The sequence below is a fragment of the Neoarius graeffei genome, chromosome 2, assembly GCF_027579695.1.
Source record: "Neoarius graeffei isolate fNeoGra1 chromosome 2, fNeoGra1.pri, whole genome shotgun sequence".
Taxonomy (NCBI): Eukaryota; Metazoa; Chordata; class Actinopteri; order Siluriformes; family Ariidae; genus Neoarius; species Neoarius graeffei.
The window spans coordinates 38,169,057-38,189,467 of NC_083570.1; the positions used below are offsets into that span (position 1 = coordinate 38,169,057).

Consider the following 20,411-nt stretch of genomic DNA (forward strand, 5'->3'; position numbering starts at 1 on the left):
TGTCAGCATTGGTGGTTCAGTGGTAGAATTCTCGTTTGCCATGCGGGAGACCCGGGTCCGATTCCCGGCCAATGCATCGCCAGAGGCCCCTCTTTGAGGAATCCCTAGTACAAAATTGAGCTAGGTTCTTAAAGTGCTGACAGGGCATTTTGTGTGTGCTGCCATCATGGAGGATGTGCCTCACAAAAGGCTAAAAATTGCCGACGGTATCGTTGACATATTTAATTAAACAGAGATCTTGGTTTGACGATTAAAAAAACAGGAATTGAAAGGGGAAAGACTCTCTTCACTTGAATTGTCGGGGAACGCATGTTGGGCTTCGGCATGAAAGAGCCATTACAGGGAACTTCAAGCGTGTCGGCTCCTCCCCAGCCCTCTCTTGATGTGCCAAGCTTTGCGAGGCCTTCCTTTTTCCAATCCTCATGCAGGGTGCTTGTATTGTCAGCATTGGTGGTTCAGTGGTAGAATTCTTGTTTGCCATGCGGGAGACCCGGGTCCGATTCCCGGCCAATGCATCGCCAGAGGCCCCTCTTTGAGGAATCCCTAGTACAAAATTGAGCTAGGTTCTTAAAGTGCTGACAGGGCATTTTGTGTGTGCTGCCATCATGGAGGATGTGCCTCACAAAAGGCTAAAAATTGCCGACGGTATCGTTGACATATTTAATTAAACAGAGATCTTGGTTTGACGATTAAAAAAACAGGAATTGAAAGGGGAAAGACTCTCTTTCTTCACTTGAATTGTCGGGGAATGCATGTTGGGCTTCGGCATGAAAGAGCCATTACAGGGAACTTCAAGCGTGTCGGCTCCTCCCCAGCCCTCTCTTGATGTGCCAAGCTTTGCGAGGCCTTCCTTTTTCCAATCCTCATGCAGGGTGCTTGTATTGTCAGCATTGGTGGTTCAGTGGTAGAATTCTCGTTTGCCATGCGGGAGACCCGGGTCCGATTCCCGGCCAATGCATCGCCAGAGGCCCCTCTTTGAGGAATCCCTAGTACAAAATTGAGCTAGGTTCTTAAAGTGCTGACAGGGCATTTTGTGTGTGCTGCCATCATGGAGGATGTGCCTCACAAAAGGCTAAAAATTGCCGACGGTATCGTTGACATATTTAATTAAACAGAGATCTTGGTTTGACGATTAAAAAAACAGGAATTGAAAGGGGAAAGACTCTCTTCACTTGAATTGTCGGGGAACGCATGTTGGGCTTCGGCATGAAAGAGCCATTACAGGGAACTTCAAGCGTGTCGGCTCCTCCCCAGCCCTCTCTTGATGTGCCAAGCTTTGCGAGGCCTTCCTTTTTCCAATCCTCATGCAGGGTGCTTGTATTGTCAGCATTGGTGGTTCAGTGGTAGAATTCTCGTTTGCCATGCGGGAGACCCGGGTCCGATTCCCGGCCAATGCATCGCCAGAGGCCCCTCTTTGAGGAATCCCTAGTACAAAATTGAGCTAGGTTCTTAAAGTGCTGACAGGGCATTTTGTGTGTGCTGCCATCATGGAGGATGTGCCTCACAAAAGGCTAAAAATTGCCGACGGTATCGTTGACATATTTAATTAAACAGAGATCTTGGTTTGACGATTAAAAAAACAGGAATTGAAAGGGGAAAGACTCTCTTTCTTCACTTGAATTGTCGGGGAACGCATGTTGGGCTTCGGCATGAAAGAGCCATTACAGGGAACTTCAAGCGTGTCGGCTCCTCCCCAGCCCTCTCTTGATGTGCCAAGCTTTGCGAGGCCTTCCTTTTTCCAATCCTCATGCAGGGTGCTTGTATTGTCAGCATTGGTGGTTCAGTGGTAGAATTCTCGTTTGCCATGCGGGAGACCCGGGTCCGATTCCCGGCCAATGCATCGCCAGAGGCCCCTCTTTGAGGAATCCCTAGTACAAAATTGAGCTAGGTTCTTAAAGTGCTGACAGGGCATTTTGTGTGTGCTGCCATCATGGAGGATGTGCCTCACAAAAGGCTAAAATTTGCCGACGGTATCGTTGACATATTTAATTAAACAGAGATCTTGGTTTGACGATTAAAAAAACAGGAATTGAAAGGGGAAAGACTCTCTTCACTTGAATTGTCGGGGAACGCATGTTGGGCTTCGGCATGAAAGAGCCATTACAGGGAACTTCAAGCGTGTCGGCTCCTCCCCAGCCCTCTCTTGATGTGCCAAGCTTTGCGAGGCCTTCCTTTTTCCAATCCTCATGCAGGGTGCTTGTATTGTCAGCATTGGTGGTTCAGTGGTAGAATTCTTGTTTGCCATGCGGGAGACCCGGGTCCGATTCCCGGCCAATGCATCGCCAGAGGCCCCTCTTTGAGGAATCCCTAGTACAAAATTGAGCTAGGTTCTTAAAGTGCTGACAGGGCATTTTGTGTGTGCTGCCATCATGGAGGATGTGCCTCACAAAAGGCTAAAAATTGCCGACGGTATCGTTGACATATTTAATTAAACAGAGATCTTGGTTTGACGATTAAAAAAACAGGAATTGAAAGGGGAAAGACTCTCTTTCTTCACTTGAATTGTCGGGGAATGCATGTTGGGCTTCGGCATGAAAGAGCCATTACAGGGAACTTCAAGCGTGTCGGCTCCTCCCCAGCCCTCTCTTGATGTGCCAAGCTTTGCGAGGCCTTCCTTTTTCCAATCCTCATGCAGGGTGCTTGTATTGTCAGCATTGGTGGTTCAGTGGTAGAATTCTCGTTTGCCATGCGGGAGACCCGGGTCCGATTCCCGGCCAATGCATCGCCAGAGGCCCCTCTTTGAGGAATCCCTAGTACAAAATTGAGCTAGGTTCTTAAAGTGCTGACAGGGCATTTTGTGTGTGCTGCCATCATGGAGGATGTGCCTCACAAAAGGCTAAAAATTGCCGACGGTATCGTTGACATATTTAATTAAACAGAGATCTTGGTTTGACGATTAAAAAAACAGGAATTGAAAGGGGAAAGACTCTCTTTCTTCACTTGAATTGTCGGGGAACGCATGTTGGGCTTCGGCATGAAAGAGCCATTACAGGGAACTTCAAGCGTGTCGGCTCCTCCCCAGCCCTCTCTTGATGTGCCAAGCTTTGCGAGGCCTTCCTTTTTCCAATCCTCATGCAGGGTGCTTGTATTGTCAGCATTGGTGGTTCAGTGGTAGAATTCTCGTTTGCCATGCGGGAGACCCGGGTCCGATTCCCGGCCAATGCATCGCCAGAGGCCCCTCTTTGAGGAATCCCTAGTACAAAATTGAGCTAGGTTCTTAAAGTGCTGACAGGGCATTTTGTGTGTGCTGCCATCATGGAGGATGTGCCTCACAAAAGGCTAAAAATTGCCGACGGTATCGTTGACATATTTAATTAAACAGAGATCTTGGTTTGACGATTAAAAAAACAGGAATTGAAAGGGGAAAGACTCTCTTTCTTCACTTGAATTGTCGGGGAACGCATGTTGGGCTTCGGCATGAAAGAGCCATTACAGGGAACTTCAAGCGTGTCGGCTCCTCCCCAGCCCTCTCTTGATGTGCCAAGCTTTGCGAGGCCTTCCTTTTTCCAATCCTCATGCAGGGTGCTTGTATTGTCAGCATTGGTGGTTCAGTGGTAGAATTCTAGTTGGCCATGCGGGAGACCCGGGTCCGATTCCCGGCCAATGCATCTCTGGAGACTTCTCTTTCAGGAATGCCTAGTGTAAAATTTCCCTCGAGAAGTGTGTTTGGAGCTGACAGGGTGCCCTTGAGCAAGGCTGCCAGAGCATTTTGTATGTGCTGCCATTATGCAGAATGGGTCACGTGCAGAGAAAGAATGTTGCTGGGCTGCTCCAATTTCTATGTGCCTCACAAAAGGCTAAAAATTGCCGACGGTATCGTTGACATATTTAATTAAACAGAGATCTTGGTTTGACGATTAAAAAAACAGGAATTGAAAGGGGAAAGACTCTTTTCACTTGAATTGTCGGGGAACGCATGTTGGGCTTCGGCATGAAAGAGCCATTACAGGGAACTTCAAGCGTGTCGGCTCCTCCCCAGCCCTCTCTTGATGTGCCAAGCTTTGCGAGGCCTTCCTTTTTCCAATCCTCATGCAGGGTGCTTGTATTGTCAGCATTGGTGGTTCAGTGGTAGAATTCTCGTTTGCCATGCGGGAGACCCGGGTCCGATTCCCGGCCAATGCATCGCCAGAGGCCCCTCTTTGAGGAATCCCTAGTACAAAATTGAGCTAGGTTCTTAAAGTGCTGACAGGGCATTTTGTGTGTGCTGCCATCATGGAGGATGTGCCTCACAAAAGGCTAAAAATTGCCGACGGTATCGTTGACATATTTAATTAAACAGAGATCTTGGTTTGACGATTAAAAAAACAGGAATTGAAAGGGGAAAGACTCTCTTTCTTCACTTGAATTGTCGGGGAACGCATGTTGGGCTTCGGCATGAAAGAGCCATTACAGGGAACTTCAAGCGTGTCGGCTCCTCCCCAGCCCTCTCTTGATGTGCCAAGCTTTGCGAGGCCTTCCTTTTTCCAATCCTCATGCAGGGTGCTTGTATTGTCAGCATTGGTGGTTCAGTGGTAGAATTCTCGTTTGCCATGCGGGAGACCCGGGTCCGATTCCCGGCCAATGCATCGCCAGAGGCCCCTCTTTGAGGAATCCCTAGTACAAAATTGAGCTAGGTTCTTAAAGTGCTGACAGGGCATTTTGTGTGTGCTGCCATCATGGAGGATGTGCCTCACAAAAGGCTAAAAATTGCCGACGGTATCGTTGACATATTTAATTAAACAGAGATCTTGGTTTGACGATTAAAAAAACAGGAATTGAAAGGGGAAAGACTCTCTTTCTTCACTTGAATTGTCGGGGAACGCATGTTGGGCTTCGGCATGAAAGAGCCATTACAGGGAACTTCAAGCGTGTCGGCTCCTCCCCAGCCCTCTCTTGATGTGCCAAGCTTTGCGAGGCCTTCCTTTTTCCAATCCTCATGCAGGGTGCTTGTATTGTCAGCATTGGTGGTTCAGTGGTAGAATTCTCGTTTGCCATGCGGGAGACCCGGGTCCGATTCCCGGCCAATGCATCGCCAGAGGCCCCTCTTTGAGGAATCCCTAGTACAAAATTGAGCTAGGTTCTTAAAGTGCTGACAGGGCATTTTGTGTGTGCTGCCATCATGGAGGATGTGCCTCACAAAAGGCTAAAAATTGCCGACGGTATCGTTGACATATTTAATTAAACAGAGATCTTGGTTTGACGATTAAAAAAACAGGAATTGAAAGGGGAAAGACTCTCTTTCTTCACTTGAATTGTCGGGGAACGCATGTTGGGCTTCGGCATGAAAGAGCCATTACAGGGAACTTCAAGCGTGTCGGCTCCTCCCCAGCCCTCTCTTGATGTGCCAAGCTTTGCGAGGCCTTCCTTTTTCCAATCCTCATGCAGGGTGCTTGTATTGTCAGCATTGGTGGTTCAGTGGTAGAATTCTAGTTTGCCATGCGGGAGACCCGGGTCCGATTCCCGGCCAATGCATCTCTGGAGACTTCTCTTTCAGGAATGCCTAGTGTAAAATTTCCCTCGAGAAGTGTGTTTGGAGCTGACAGGGTGCCCTTGAGCAAGGCTGCCAGAGCATTTTGTATGTGCTGCCATTATGCAGAATGGGTCACGTGCAGAGAAAGAATGTTGCTGGGCTGCTCCAATTTCTATGTGCCTCACAAAAGGCTAAAAATTGCCGACGGTATCGTTGACATATTTAATTAAACAGAGATCTTGGTTTGACGATTAAAAAAACAGGAATTGAAAGGGGAAAGACTCTTTTCACTTGAATTGTCGGGGAACGCATGTTGGGCTTCGGCATGAAAGAGCCATTACAGGGAACTTCAAGCGTGTGGGCTCCTCCCCAGCCCTCTCTTGATGTGCCAAGCTTTGCGAGGCCTTCCTTTTTCCAATCCTCATGCAGGGTGCTTGTATTGTCAGCATTGGTGGTTCAGTGGTAGAATTCTCGTTTGCCATGCGGGAGACCCGGGTCCGATTCCCGGCCAATGCATCGCCAGAGGCCCCTCTTTGAGGAATCCCTAGTACAAAATTGAGCTAGGTTCTTAAAGTGCTGACAGGGCATTTTGTGTGTGCTGCCATCATGGAGGATGTGCCTCACAAAAGGCTAAAAATTGCCGACGGTATCGTTGACATATTTAATTAAACAGAGATCTTGGTTTGACGATTAAAAAAACAGGAATTGAAAGGGGAAAGACTCTCTTTCTTCACTTGAATTGTCGGGGAACGCATGTTGGGCTTCGGCATGAAAGAGCCATTACAGGGAACTTCAAGCGTGTCGGCTCCTCCCCAGCCCTCTCTTGATGTGCCAAGCTTTGCGAGGCCTTCCTTTTTCCAATCCTCATGCAGGGTGCTTGTATTGTCAGCATTGGTGGTTCAGTGGTAGAATTCTCGTTTGCCATGCGGGAGACCCGGGTCCGATTCCCGGCCAATGCATCGCCAGAGGCCCCTCTTTGAGGAATCCCTAGTACAAAATTGAGCTAGGTTCTTAAAGTGCTGACAGGGCATTTTGTGTGTGCTGCCATCATGGAGGATGTGCCTCACAAAAGGCTAAAAATTGCCGACGGTATCGTTGACATATTTAATTAAACAGAGATCTTGGTTTGACGATTAAAAAAACAGGAATTGAAAGGGGAAAGACTCTCTTTCTTCACTTGAATTGTCGGGGAACGCATGTTGGGCTTCGGCATGAAAGAGCCATTACAGGGAACTTCAAGCGTGTCGGCTCCTCCCCAGCCCTCTCTTGATGTGCCAAGCTTTGCGAGGCCTTCCTTTTTCCAATCCTCATGCAGGGTGCTTGTATTGTCAGCATTGGTGGTTCAGTGGTAGAATTCTCGTTTGCCATGCGGGAGACCCGGGTCCGATTCCCGGCCAATGCATCTCTGGAGACTTCTCTTTCAGGAATGCCTAGTGTAAAATTTCCCTCGAGAAGTGTGTTTGGAGCTGACAGGGTGCCCTTGAGCAATGCTGCCAGAGCATTTTGTATGTGCTGCCATTATGCAGAATGGGTCACGTGCAGAGAAAGAATGTTGCTGGGCTGCTCCAATTTCTATGTGCCTCACAAAAGGCTAAAAATTGCCGACGGTATCGTTGACATATTTAATTAAACAGAGATCTTGGTTTGACGATTAAAAAAACAGGAATTGAAAGGGGAAAGACTCTCTTTCTTCACTTGAATTGTCGGGGAACGCATGTTGGGCTTCGGCATGAAAGAGCCATTACAGGGAACTTCAAGCGTGTCGGCTCCTCCCCAGCCCTCTCTTGATGTGCCAAGCTTTGCGAGGCCTTCCTTTTTCCAATCCTCATGCAGGGTGCTTGTATTGTCAGCATTGGTGGTTCAGTGGTAGAATTCTCGTTTGCCATGCGGGAGACCTGGGTTCGATTCCCGGCCAATGCATCTCTGGAGACTTCTCTTTCAGGAATGCCTAGTGTAAAATTTCCCTCGAGAAGTGTGTTTGGAGCTGACAGGGTGCCCTTGAGCAAGGCTGCCAGAGCATTTTGTATGTGCTGCCATTATGCAGAATGGGTCACGTGCAGAGAAAGAATGTTGCTGGGCTGCTCCAATTTCTATGTGCCTCACAAAAGGCTAAAAATTGCCGACGGTATCGTTGACATATTTAATTAAACAGAGATCTTGGTTTGACGATTAAAAAAACAGGAATTGAAAGGGGAAAGACTCTCTTCACTTGAATTGTCGGGGAACGCATGTTGGGCTTCGGCATGAAAGAGCCATTACAGGGAACTTCAAGCGTGTCGGCTCCTCCCCAGCCCTCTCTTGATGTGCCAAGCTTTGCGAGGCCTTCCTTTTTCCAATCCTCATGCAGGGTGCTTGTATTGTCAGCATTGGTGGTTCAGTGGTAGAATTCTCGTTTGCCATGCGGGAGACCCGGGTCCGATTCCCGGCCAATGCATCGCCAGAGGCCCCTCTTTGAGGAATCCCTAGTACAAAATTGAGCTAGGTTCTTAAAGTGCTGACAGGGCATTTTGTGTGTGCTGCCATCATGGAGGATGTGCCTCACAAAAGGCTAAAAATTGCCGACGGTATCGTTGACATATTTAATTAAACAGAGATCTTGGTTTGACGATTAAAAAAACAGGAATTGAAAGGGGAAAGACTCTCTTTCTTCACTTGAATTGTCGGGGAACGCATGTTGGGCTTCGGCATGAAAGAGCCATTACAGGGAACTTCAAGCGTGTCGGCTCCTCCCCAGCCCTCTCTTGATGTGCCAAGCTTTGCGAGGCCTTCCTTTTTCCAATCCTCATGCAGGGTGCTTGTATTGTCAGCATTGGTGGTTCAGTGGTAGAATTCTCGTTTGCCATGCGGGAGACCCGGGTCCGATTCCCGGCCAATGCATCTCTGGAGACTTCTCTTTCAGGAATGCCTAGTGTAAAATTTCCCTCGAGAAGTGTGTTTGGAGCTGACAGGGTGCCCTTGAGCAAGGCTGCCAGAGCATTTTGTATGTGCTGCCATTATGCAGAATGGGTCACGTGCAGAGAAAGAATGTTGCTGGGCTGCTCCAATTTCTATGTGCCTCACAAAAGGCTAAAAATTGCCGACGGTATCGTTGACATATTTAATTAAACAGAGATCTTGGTTTGACGATTAAAAAAACAGGAATTGAAAGGGGAAAGACTCTCTTTCTTCACTTGAATTGTCGGGGAACGCATGTTGGGCTTCGGCATGAAAGAGCCATTACAGGGAACTTCAAGCGTGTCGGCTCCTCCCCAGCCCTCTCTTGATGTGCCAAGCTTTGCGAGGCCTTCCTTTTTCCAATCCTCATGCAGGGTGCTTGTATTGTCAGCATTGGTGGTTCAGTGGTAGAATTCTAGTTTGCCATGCGGGAGACCCGGGTCCGATTCCCGGCCAATGCATCTCTGGAGACTTCTCTTTCAGGAATGCCTAGTGTAAAATTTCCCTCGAGAAGTGTGTTTGGAGCTGACAGGGTGCCCTTGAGCAAGGCTGCCAGAGCATTTTGTATGTGCTGCCATTATGCAGAATGGGTCACGTGCAGAGAAAGAATGTTGCTGGGCTGCTCCAATTTCTATGTGCCTCACAAAAGGCTAAAAATTGCCGACGGTATCGTTGACATATTTAATTAAACAGAGATCTTGGTTTGACGATTAAAAAAACAGGAATTGAAAGGGGAAAGACTCTTTTCACTTGAATTGTCGGGGAACGCATGTTGGGCTTCGGCATGAAAGAGCCATTACAGGGAACTTCAAGCGTGTCGGCTCCTCCCCAGCCCTCTCTTGATGTGCCAAGCTTTGCGAGGCCTTCCTTTTTCCAATCCTCATGCAGGGTGCTTGTATTGTCAGCATTGGTGGTTCAGTGGTAGAATTCTCGTTTGCCATGCGGGAGACCCGGGTCCGATTCCCGGCCAATGCATCGCCAGAGGCCCCTCTTTGAGGAATCCCTAGTACAAAATTGAGCTAGGTTCTTAAAGTGCTGACAGGGCATTTTGTGTGTGCTGCCATCATGGAGGATGTGCCTCACAAAAGGCTAAAAATTGCCGACGGTATCGTTGACATATTTAATTAAACAGAGATCTTGGTTTGACGATTAAAAAAACAGGAATTGAAAGGGGAAAGACTCTCTTTCTTCACTTGAATTGTCGGGGAACGCATGTTGGGCTTCGGCATGAAAGAGCCATTACAGGGAACTTCAAGCGTGTCGGCTCCTCCCCAGCCCTCTCTTGATGTGCCAAGCTTTGCGAGGCCTTCCTTTTTCCAATCCTCATGCAGGGTGCTTGTATTGTCAGCATTGGTGGTTCAGTGGTAGAATTCTCGTTTGCCATGCGGGAGACCCGGGTCCGATTCCCGGCCAATGCATCGCCAGAGGCCCCTCTTTGAGGAATCCCTAGTACAAAATTGAGCTAGGTTCTTAAAGTGCTGACAGGGCATTTTGTGTGTGCTGCCATCATGGAGGATGTGCCTCACAAAAGGCTAAAAATTGCCGACGGTATCGTTGACATATTTAATTAAACAGAGATCTTGGTTTGACGATTAAAAAAACAGGAATTGAAAGGGGAAAGACTCTCTTTCTTCACTTGAATTGTCGGGGAACGCATGTTGGGCTTCGGCATGAAAGAGCCATTACAGGGAACTTCAAGCGTGTCGGCTCCTCCCCAGCCCTCTCTTGATGTGCCAAGCTTTGCGAGGCCTTCCTTTTTCCAATCCTCATGCAGGGTGCTTGTATTGTCAGCATTGGTGGTTCAGTGGTAGAATTCTCGTTTGCCATGCGGGAGACCCGGGTCCGATTCCCGGCCAATGCATCGCCAGAGGCCCCTCTTTGAGGAATCCCTAGTACAAAATTGAGCTAGGTTCTTAAAGTGCTGACAGGGCATTTTGTGTGTGCTGCCATCATGGAGGATGTGCCTCACAAAAGGCTAAAAATTGCCGACGGTATCGTTGACATATTTAATTAAACAGAGATCTTGGTTTGACGATTAAAAAAACAGGAATTGAAAGGGGAAAGACTCTCTTTCTTCACTTGAATTGTCGGGGAACGCATGTTGGGCTTCGGCATGAAAGAGCCATTACAGGGAACTTCAAGCGTGTCGGCTCCTCGCCAGCCCTCTCTTGATGTGCCAAGCTTTGCGAGGCCTTCCTTTTTCCAATCCTCATGCAGGGTGCTTGTATTGTCAGCATTGGTGGTTCAGTGGTAGAATTCTAGTTTGCCATGCGGGAGACCCGGGTCCGATTCCCGGCCAATGCATCTCTGGAGACTTCTCTTTCAGGAATGCCTAGTGTAAAATTTCCCTCGAGAAGTGTGTTTGGAGCTGACAGGGTGCCCTTGAGCAAGGCTGCCAGAGCATTTTGTATGTGCTGCCATTATGCAGAATGGGTCACGTGCAGAGAAAGAATGTTGCTGGGCTGCTCCAATTTCTATGTGCCTCACAAAAGGCTAAAAATTGCCGACGGTATCGTTGACATATTTAATTAAACAGAGATCTTGGTTTGACGATTAAAAAAACAGGAATTGAAAGGGGAAAGACTCTCTTTCTTCACTTGAATTGTCGGGGAACGCATGTTGGGCTTCGGCATGAAAGAGCCATTACAGGGAACTTCAAGCGTGTCGGCTCCTCCCCAGCCCTCTCTTGATGTGCCAAGCTTTGCGAGGCCTTCCTTTTTCCAATCCTCATGCAGGGTGCTTGTATTGTCAGCATTGGTGGTTCAGTGGTAGAATTCTCGTTTGCCATGCGGGAGACCCGGGTCCGATTCCCGGCCAATGCATCGCCAGAGGCCCCTCTTTGAGGAATCCCTAGTACAAAATTGAGCTAGGTTCTTAAAGTGCTGACAGGGCATTTTGTGTGTGCTGCCATCATGGAGGATGTGCCTCACAAAAGGCTAAAAATTGCCGACGGTATCGTTGACATATTTAATTAAACAGAGATCTTGGTTTGACGATTAAAAAAACAGGAATTGAAAGGGGAAAGACTCTCTTTCTTCACTTGAATTGTCGGGGAACGCATGTTGGGCTTCGGCATGAAAGAGCCATTACAGGGAACTTCAAGCGTGTCGGCTCCTCCCCAGCCCTCTCTTGATGTGCCAAGCTTTGCGAGGCCTTCCTTTTTCCAATCCTCATGCAGGGTGCTTGTATTGTCAGCATTGGTGGTTCAGTGGTAGAATTCTCGTTTGCCATGCGGGAGACCCGGGTCCGATTCCCGGCCAATGCATCGCCAGAGGCCCCTCTTTGAGGAATCCCTAGTACAAAATTGAGCTAGGTTCTTAAAGTGCTGACAGGGCATTTTGTGTGTGCTGCCATCATGGAGGATGTGCCTCACAAAAGGCTAAAAATTGCCGACGGTATCGTTGACATATTTAATTAAACAGAGATCTTGGTTTGACGATTAAAAAAACAGGAATTGAAAGGGGAAAGACTCTCTTTCTTCACTTGAATTGTCGGGGAACGCATGTTGGGCTTCGGCATGAAAGAGCCATTACAGGGAACTTCAAGCGTGTCGGCTCCTCCCCAGCCCTCTCTTGATGTGCCAAGCTTTGCGAGGCCTTCCTTTTTCCAATCCTCATGCAGGGTGCTTGTATTGTCAGCATTGGTGGTTCAGTGGTAGAATTCTCGTTTGCCATGCGGGAGACCCGGGACCGATTCCCGGCCAATGCATCTCTGGAGACTTCTCTTTCAGGAATGCCTAGTGTAAAATTTCCCTCGAGAAGTGTGTTTGGAGCTGACAGGGTGCCCTTGAGCAATGCTGCCAGAGCATTTTGTATGTGCTGCCATTATGCAGAATGGGTCACGTGCAGAGAAAGAATGTTGCTGGGCTGCTCCAATTTCTATGTGCCTCACAAAAGGCTAAAAATTGCCGACGGTATCGTTGACATATTTAATTAAACAGAGATCTTGGTTTGACGATTAAAAAAACAGGAATTGAAAGGGGAAAGACTCTCTTTCTTCACTTGAATTGTCGGGGAACGCATGTTGGGCTTCGGCATGAAAGAGCCATTACAGGGAACTTCAAGCGTGTCGGCTCCTCCCCAGCCCTCTCTTGATGTGCCAAGCTTTGCGAGGCCTTCCTTTTTCCAATCCTCATGCAGGGTGCTTGTATTGTCAGCATTGGTGGTTCAGTGGTAGAATTCTCGTTTGCCATGCGGGAGACCTGGGTTCGATTCCCGGCCAATGCATCTCTGGAGACTTCTCTTTCAGGAATGCCTAGTGTAAAATTTCCCTCGAGAAGTGTGTTTGGAGCTGACAGGGTGCCCTTGAGCAAGGCTGCCAGAGCATTTTGTATGTGCTGCCATTATGCAGAATGGGTCACGTGCAGAGAAAGAATGTTGCTGGGCTGCTCCAATTTCTATGTGCCTCACAAAAGGCTAAAAATTGCCGACGGTATCGTTGACATATTTAATTAAACAGAGATCTTGGTTTGACGATTAAAAAAACAGGAATTGAAAGGGGAAAGACTCTCTTCACTTGAATTGTCGGGGAACGCATGTTGGGCTTCGGCATGAAAGAGCCATTACAGGGAACTTCAAGCGTGTCGGCTCCTCCCCAGCCCTCTCTTGATGTGCCAAGCTTTGCGAGGCCTTCCTTTTTCCAATCCTCATGCAGGGTGCTTGTATTGTCAGCATTGGTGGTTCAGTGGTAGAATTCTCGTTTGCCATGCGGGAGACCCGGGTCCGATTCCCGGCCAATGCATCGCCAGAGGCCCCTCTTTGAGGAATCCCTAGTACAAAATTGAGCTAGGTTCTTAAAGTGCTGACAGGGCATTTTGTGTGTGCTGCCATCATGGAGGATGTGCCTCACAAAAGGCTAAAAATTGCCGACGGTATCGTTGACATATTTAATTAAACAGAGATCTTGGTTTGACGATTAAAAAAACAGGAATTGAAAGGGGAAAGACTCTCTTTCTTCACTTGAATTGTCGGGGAACGCATGTTGGGCTTCGGCATGAAAGAGCCATTACAGGGAACTTCAAGCGTGTCGGCTCCTCCCCAGCCCTCTCTTGATGTGCCAAGCTTTGCGAGGCCTTCCTTTTTCCAATCCTCATGCAGGGTGCTTGTATTGTCAGCATTGGTGGTTCAGTGGTAGAATTCTAGTTTGCCATGCGGGAGACCCGGGTCCGATTCCCGGCCAATGCATCTCTGGAGACTTCTCTTTCAGGAATGCCTAGTGTAAAATTTCCCTCGAGAAGTGTGTTTGGAGCTGACAGGGTGCCCTTGAGCAAGGCTGCCAGAGCATTTTGTATGTGCTGCCATTATGCAGAATGGGTCACGTGCAGAGAAAGAATGTTGCTGGGCTGCTCCAATTTCTATGTGCCTCACAAAAGGCTAAAAATTGCCGACGGTATCGTTGACATATTTAATTAAACAGAGATCTTGGTTTGACGATTAAAAAAACAGGAATTGAAAGGGGAAAGACTCTCTTTCTTCACTTGAATTGTCGGGGAACGCATGTTGGGCTTCGGCATGAAAGAGCCATTACAGGGAACTTCAAGCGTGTCGGCTCCTCCCCAGCCCTCTCTTGATGTGCCAAGCTTTGCGAGGCCTTCCTTTTTCCAATCCTCATGCAGGGTGCTTGTATTGTCAGCATTGGTGGTTCAGTGGTAGAATTCTCGTTTGCCATGCGGGAGACCTGGGTTCGATTCCCGGCCAATGCATCTCTGGAGACTTCTCTTTCAGGAATGCCTAGTGTAAAATTTCCCTCGAGAAGTGTGTTTGGAGCTGACAGGGTGCCCTTGAGCAAGGCTGCCAGAGCATTTTGTATGTGCTGCCATTATGCAGAATGGGTCACGTGCAGAGAAAGAATGTTGCTGGGCTGCTCCAATTTCTATGTGCCTCACAAAAGGCTAAAAATTGCCGACGGTATCGTTGACATATTTAATTAAACAGAGATCTTGGTTTGACGATTAAAAAAACAGGAATTGAAAGGGGAAAGACTCTCTTCACTTGAATTGTCGGGGAACGCATGTTGGGCTTCGGCATGAAAGAGCCATTACAGGGAACTTCAAGCGTGTCGGCTCCTCCCCAGCCCTCTCTTGATGTGCCAAGCTTTGCGAGGCCTTCCTTTTTCCAATCCTCATGCAGGGTGCTTGTATTGTCAGCATTGGTGGTTCAGTGGTAGAATTCTCGTTTGCCATGCGGGAGACCCGGGTCCGATTCCCGGCCAATGCATCGCCAGAGGCCCCTCTTTGAGGAATCCCTAGTACAAAATTGAGCTAGGTTCTTAAAGTGCTGACAGGGCATTTTGTGTGTGCTGCCATCATGGAGGATGTGCCTCACAAAAGGCTAAAAATTGCCGACGGTATCGTTGACATATTTAATTAAACAGAGATCTTGGTTTGACGATTAAAAAAACAGGAATTGAAAGGGGAAAGACTCTCTTTCTTCACTTGAATTGTCGGGGAACGCATGTTGGGCTTCGGCATGAAAGAGCCATTACAGGGAACTTCAAGCGTGTCGGCTCCTCCCCAGCCCTCTCTTGATGTGCCAAGCTTTGCGAGGCCTTCCTTTTTCCAATCCTCATGCAGGGTGCTTGTATTGTCAGCATTGGTGGTTCAGTGGTAGAATTCTCGTTTGCCATGCGGGAGACCCGGGTCCGATTCCCGGCCAATGCATCTCTGGAGACTTCTCTTTCAGGAATGCCTAGTGTAAAATTTCCCTCGAGAAGTGTGTTTGGAGCTGACAGGGTGCCCTTGAGCAAGGCTGCCAGAGCATTTTGTATGTGCTGCCATTATGCAGAATGGGTCACGTGCAGAGAAAGAATGTTGCTGGGCTGCTCCAATTTCTATGTGCCTCACAAAAGGCTAAAAATTGCCGACGGTATCGTTGACATATTTAATTAAACAGAGATCTTGGTTTGACGATTAAAAAAACAGGAATTGAAAGGGGAAAGACTCTCTTTCTTCACTTGAATTGTCGGGGAACGCATGTTGGGCTTCGGCATGAAAGAGCCATTACAGGGAACTTCAAGCGTGTCGGCTCCTCCCCAGCCCTCTCTTGATGTGCCAAGCTTTGCGAGGCCTTCCTTTTTCCAATCCTCATGCAGGGTGCTTGTATTGTCAGCATTGGTGGTTCAGTGGTAGAATTCTCGTTTGCCATGCGGGAGACCCGGGTCCGATTCCCGGCCAATGCATCGCCAGAGGCCCCTCTTTGAGGAATCCCTAGTACAAAATTGAGCTAGGTTCTTAAAGTGCTGACAGGGCATTTTGTGTGTGCTGCCATCATGGAGGATGTGCCTCACAAAAGGCTAAAAATTGCCGACGGTATCGTTGACATATTTAATTAAACAGAGATCTTGGTTTGACGATTAAAAAAACAGGAATTGAAAGGGGAAAGACTCTTTTCACTTGAATTGTCGGGGAACGCATGTTGGGCTTCGGCATGAAAGAGCCATTACAGGGAACTTCAAGCGTGTCGGCTCCTCCCCAGCCCTCTCTTGATGTGCCAAGCTTTGCGAGGCCTTCCTTTTTCCAATCCTCATGCAGGGTGCTTGTATTGTCAGCATTGGTGGTTCAGTGGTAGAATTCTCGTTTGCCATGCGGGAGACCCGGGTCCGATTCCTGGCCAATGCATCGCCAGAGGCCCCTCTTTGAGGAATCCCTAGTACAAAATTGAGCTAGGTTCTTAAAGTGCTGACAGGGCATTTTGTGTGTGCTGCCATCATGGAGGATGTGCCTCACAAAAGGCTAAAAATTGCCGACGGTATCGTTGACATATTTAATTAAACAGAGATCTTGGTTTGACGATTAAAAAAACAGGAATTGAAAGGGGAAAGACTCTTTTCACTTGAATTGTCGGGGAACGCATGTTGGGCTTCGGCATGAAAGAGCCATTACAGGGAACTTCAAGCGTGTCGGCTCCTCCCCAGCCCTCTCTTGATGTGCCAAGCTTTGCGAGGCCTTCCTTTTTCCAATCCTCATGCAGGGTGCTTGTATTGTCAGCATTGGTGGTTCAGTGGTAGAATTCTCGTTTGCCATGCGGGAGACCCGGGTCCGATTCCCGGCCAATGCATCGCCAGAGGCCCCTCTTTGAGGAATCCCTAGTACAAAATTGAGCTAGGTTCTTAAAGTGCTGACAGGGCATTTTGTGTGTGCTGCCATCATGGAGGATGTGCCTCACAAAAGGCTAAAAATTGCCGACGGTATCGTTGACATATTTAATTAAACAGAGATCTTGGTTTGACGATTAAAAAAACAGGAATTGAAAGGGGAAAGACTCTCTTTCTTCACTTGAATTGTCGGGGAACGCATGTTGGGCTTCGGCATGAAAGAGCCATTACAGGGAACTTCAAGCGTGTCGGCTCCTCCCCAGCCCTCTCTTGATGTGCCAAGCTTTGCGAGGCCTTCCTTTTTCCAATCCTCATGCAGGGTGCTTGTATTGTCAGCATTGGTGGTTCAGTGGTAGAATTCTCGTTTGCCATGCGGGAGACCCGGGTCTGATTCCCGGCCAATGCATCTCTGGAGACTTCTCTTTCAGGAATGCCTAGTGTAAAATTTCCCTCGAGAAGTGTGTTTGGAGCTGACAGGGTGCCCTTGAGCAAGGCTGCCAGAGCATTTTGTATGTGCTGCCATTATGCAGAATGGGTCACGTGCAGAGAAAGAATGTTGCTGGGCTGCTCCAATTTCTATGTGCCTCACAAAAGGCTAAAAATTGCCGACGGTATCGTTGACATATTTAATTAAACAGAGATCTTGGTTTGACGATTAAAAAAACAGGAATTGAAAGGGGAAAGACTCTCTTTCTTCACTTGAATTGTCGGGGAACGCATGTTGGGCTTCGGCATGAAAGAGCCATTACAGGGAACTTCAAGCGTGTCGGCTCCTCCCCAGCCCTCTCTTGATGTGCCAAGCTTTGCGAGGCCTTCCTTTTTCCAATCCTCATGCAGGGTGCTTGTATTGTCAGCATTGGTGGTTCAGTGGTAGAATTCTAGTTTGCCATGCGGGAGACCCGGGTCCGATTCCCGGCCAATGCATCTCTGGAGACTTCTCTTTCAGGAATGCCTAGTGTAAAATTTCCCTTGAGAAGTGTGTTTGGAGCTGACAGGGTGCCCTTGAGCAAGGCTGCCAGAGCATTTTGTATGTGCTGCCATTATGCAGAATGGGTCACGTGCAGAGAAAGAATGTTGCTGGGCTGCTCCAATTTCTATGTGCCTCACAAAAGGCTAAAAATTGCCGACGGTATCGTTGACATATTTAATTAAACAGAGATCTTGGTTTGACGATTAAAAAAACAGGAATTGAAAGGGGAAAGACTCTCTTCACTTGAATTGTCGGGGAACGCATGTTGGGCTTCGGCATGAAAGAGCCATTACAGGGAACTTCAAGCGTGTCGGCTCCTCCCCAGCCCTCTCTTGATGTGCCAAGCTTTGCGAGGCCTTCCTTTTTCCAATCCTCATGCAGGGTGCTTGTATTGTCAGCATTGGTGGTTCAGTGGTAGAATTCTCGTTTGCCATGCGGGAGACCCGGGTCCGATTCCCGGCCAATGCATCGCCAGAGGCCCCTCTTTGAGGAATCCCTAGTACAAAATTGAGCTAGGTTCTTAAAGTGCTGACAGGGCATTTTGTGTGTGCTGCCATCATGGAGGATGTGCCTCACAAAAGGCTAAAAATTGCCGACGGTATCGTTGACATATTTAATTAAACAGAGATCTTGGTTTGACGATTAAAAAAACAGGAATTGAAAGGGGAAAGACTCTCTTTCTTCACTTGAATTGTCGGGGAATGCATGTTGGGCTTCGGCATGAAAGAGCCATTACAGGGAACTTCAAGCGTGTCGGCTCCTCCCCAGCCCTCTCTTGATGTGCCAAGCTTTGCGAGGCCTTCCTTTTTCCAATCCTCATGCAGGGTGCTTGTATTGTCAGCATTGGTGGTTCAGTGGTAGAATTCTCGTTTGCCATGCGGGAGACCCGGGTCCGATTCCCGGCCAATGCATCGCCAGAGGCCCCTCTTTGAGGAATCCCTAGTACAAAATTGAGCTAGGTTCTTAAAGTGCTGACAGGGCATTTTGTGTGTGCTGCCATCATGGAGGATGTGCCTCACAAAAGGCTAAAAATTGCCGACGGTATCGTTGACATATTTAATTAAACAGAGATCTTGGTTTGACGATTAAAAAAACAGGAATTGAAAGGGGAAAGACTCTTTTCACTTGAATTGTCGGGGAACGCATGTTGGGCTTCGGCATGAAAGAGCCATTACAGGGAACTTCAAGCGTGTCGGCTCCTCCCCAGCCCTCTCTTGATGTGCCAAGCTTTGCGAGGCCTTCCTTTTTCCAATCCTCATGCAGGGTGCTTGTATTGTCAGCATTGGTGGTTCAGTGGTAGAATTCTCGTTTGCCATGCGGGAGACCCGGGTCCGATTCCCGGCCAATGCATCGCCAGAGGCCCCTCTTTGAGGAATCCCTAGTACAAAATTGAGCTAGGTTCTTAAAGTGCTGACAGGGCATTTTGTGTGTGCTGCCATCATGGAGGATGTGCCTCACAAAAGGCTAAAAATTGCCGACGGTATCGTTGACATATTTAATTAAACAGAGATCTTGGTTTGACGATTAAAAAAACAGGAATTGAAAGGGGAAAGACTCTCTTTCTTCACTTGAATTGTCGGGGAACGCATGTTGGGCTTCGGCATGAAAGAGCCATTACAGGGAACTTCAAGCGTGTCGGCTCCTCCCCAGCCCTCTCTTGATGTGCCAAGCTTTGCGAGGCCTTCCTTTTTCCAATCCTCATGCAGGGTGCTTGTATTGTCAGCATTGGTGGTTCAGTGGTAGAATTCTAGTTTGCCATGCGGGAGACCCGGGTCCGATTCCCGGCCAATGCATCTCTGGAGACTTCTCTTTCAGGAATGCCTAGTGTAAAATTTCCCTCGAGAAGTGTGTTTGGAGCTGACAGGGTGCCCTTGAGCAAGGCTGCCAGAGCATTTTGTATGTGCTGCCATTATGCAGAATGGGTCACGTGCAGAGAAAGAATGTTGCTGGGCTGCTCCAATTTCTATGTGCCTCACAAAAGGCTAAAAATTGCCGACGGTATCGTTGACATATTTAATTAAACAGAGATCTTGGTTTGACGATTAAAAAAACAGGAATTGAAAGGGGAAAGACTCTTTTCACTTGAATTGTCGGGGAACGCATGTTGGGCTTCGGCATGAAAGAGCCATTACAGGGAACTTCAAGCGTGTCGGCTCCTCCCCAGCCCTCTCTTGATGTGCCAAGCTTTGCGAGGCCTTCCTTTTTCCAATCCTCATGCAGGGTGCTTGTATTGTCAGCATTGGTGGTTCAGTGGTAGAATTCTCGTTTGCCATGCGGGAGACCCGGGTCCGATTCCCGGCCAATGCATCGCCAGAGGCCCCTCTTTGAGGAATCCCTAGTACAAAATTGAGCTAGGTTCTTAAAGTGCTGACAGGGCATTTTGTGTGTGCTGCCATCATGGAGGATGTGCCTCACAAAAGGCTAAAAATTGCCGACGGTATCGTTGACATATTTAATTAAACAGAGATCTTGGTTTGACGATTAAAAAAACAGGAATTGAAAGGGGAAAGACTCTTTTCACTTGAATTGTCGGGGAACGCATTTTGGGCTTCGGCATGAAAGAGCCATTACAGGGAACTTCAAGCGTGTCGGCTCCTCCCCAGCCCTCTCTTGATGTGCCAAGCTTTGCGAGGCCTTCCTTTTTCCAATCCTCATGCAGGGTGCTTGTATTGTCAGCATTGGTGGTTCAGTGGTAGAATTCTCGTTTGCCATGCGGGAGACCCGGGTCCGATTCCCGGCCAATGCATCGCCAGAGGCCCCTCTTTGAGGAATCCCTAGTACAAAATTGAGCTAGGTTCTTAAAGTGCTGACAGGGCATTTTGTGTGTGCTGCCATCATGGAGGATGTGCCTCACAAAAGGCTAAAAATTGCCGACGGTATCGTTGACATATTTAATTAAACAGAGATCTTGGTTTGACGATTAAAAAAACAGGAATTGAAAGGGGAAAGACTCTTTTCACTTGAATT

At 48.1% G+C, this 20,411-nt stretch overlaps 3 non-coding genes across 3 annotated transcripts; all 3 read left to right on the top strand.

The window, feature by feature from the left end:
* Positions 1 to 7,298: 7,298 nt before the first annotated feature.
* On the top strand, positions 7,299 to 7,369 carry trnag-gcc (transfer RNA glycine (anticodon GCC)). The gene has a single exon. It is a non-coding gene; the product is annotated as a tRNA-Gly (tRNA).
* Positions 7,370 to 12,538: 5,169 nt separating this feature from the next.
* trnag-gcc (transfer RNA glycine (anticodon GCC)) lies at positions 12,539 to 12,609 on the top strand. The gene has a single exon. It is a non-coding gene; the product is annotated as a tRNA-Gly (tRNA).
* A 1,404-nt stretch (positions 12,610 to 14,013) lies between these two features.
* trnag-gcc (transfer RNA glycine (anticodon GCC)) lies at positions 14,014 to 14,084 on the top strand. The gene has a single exon. It is a non-coding gene; the product is annotated as a tRNA-Gly (tRNA).
* The last annotated feature ends 6,327 nt before the right edge of the window (positions 14,085 to 20,411 follow it).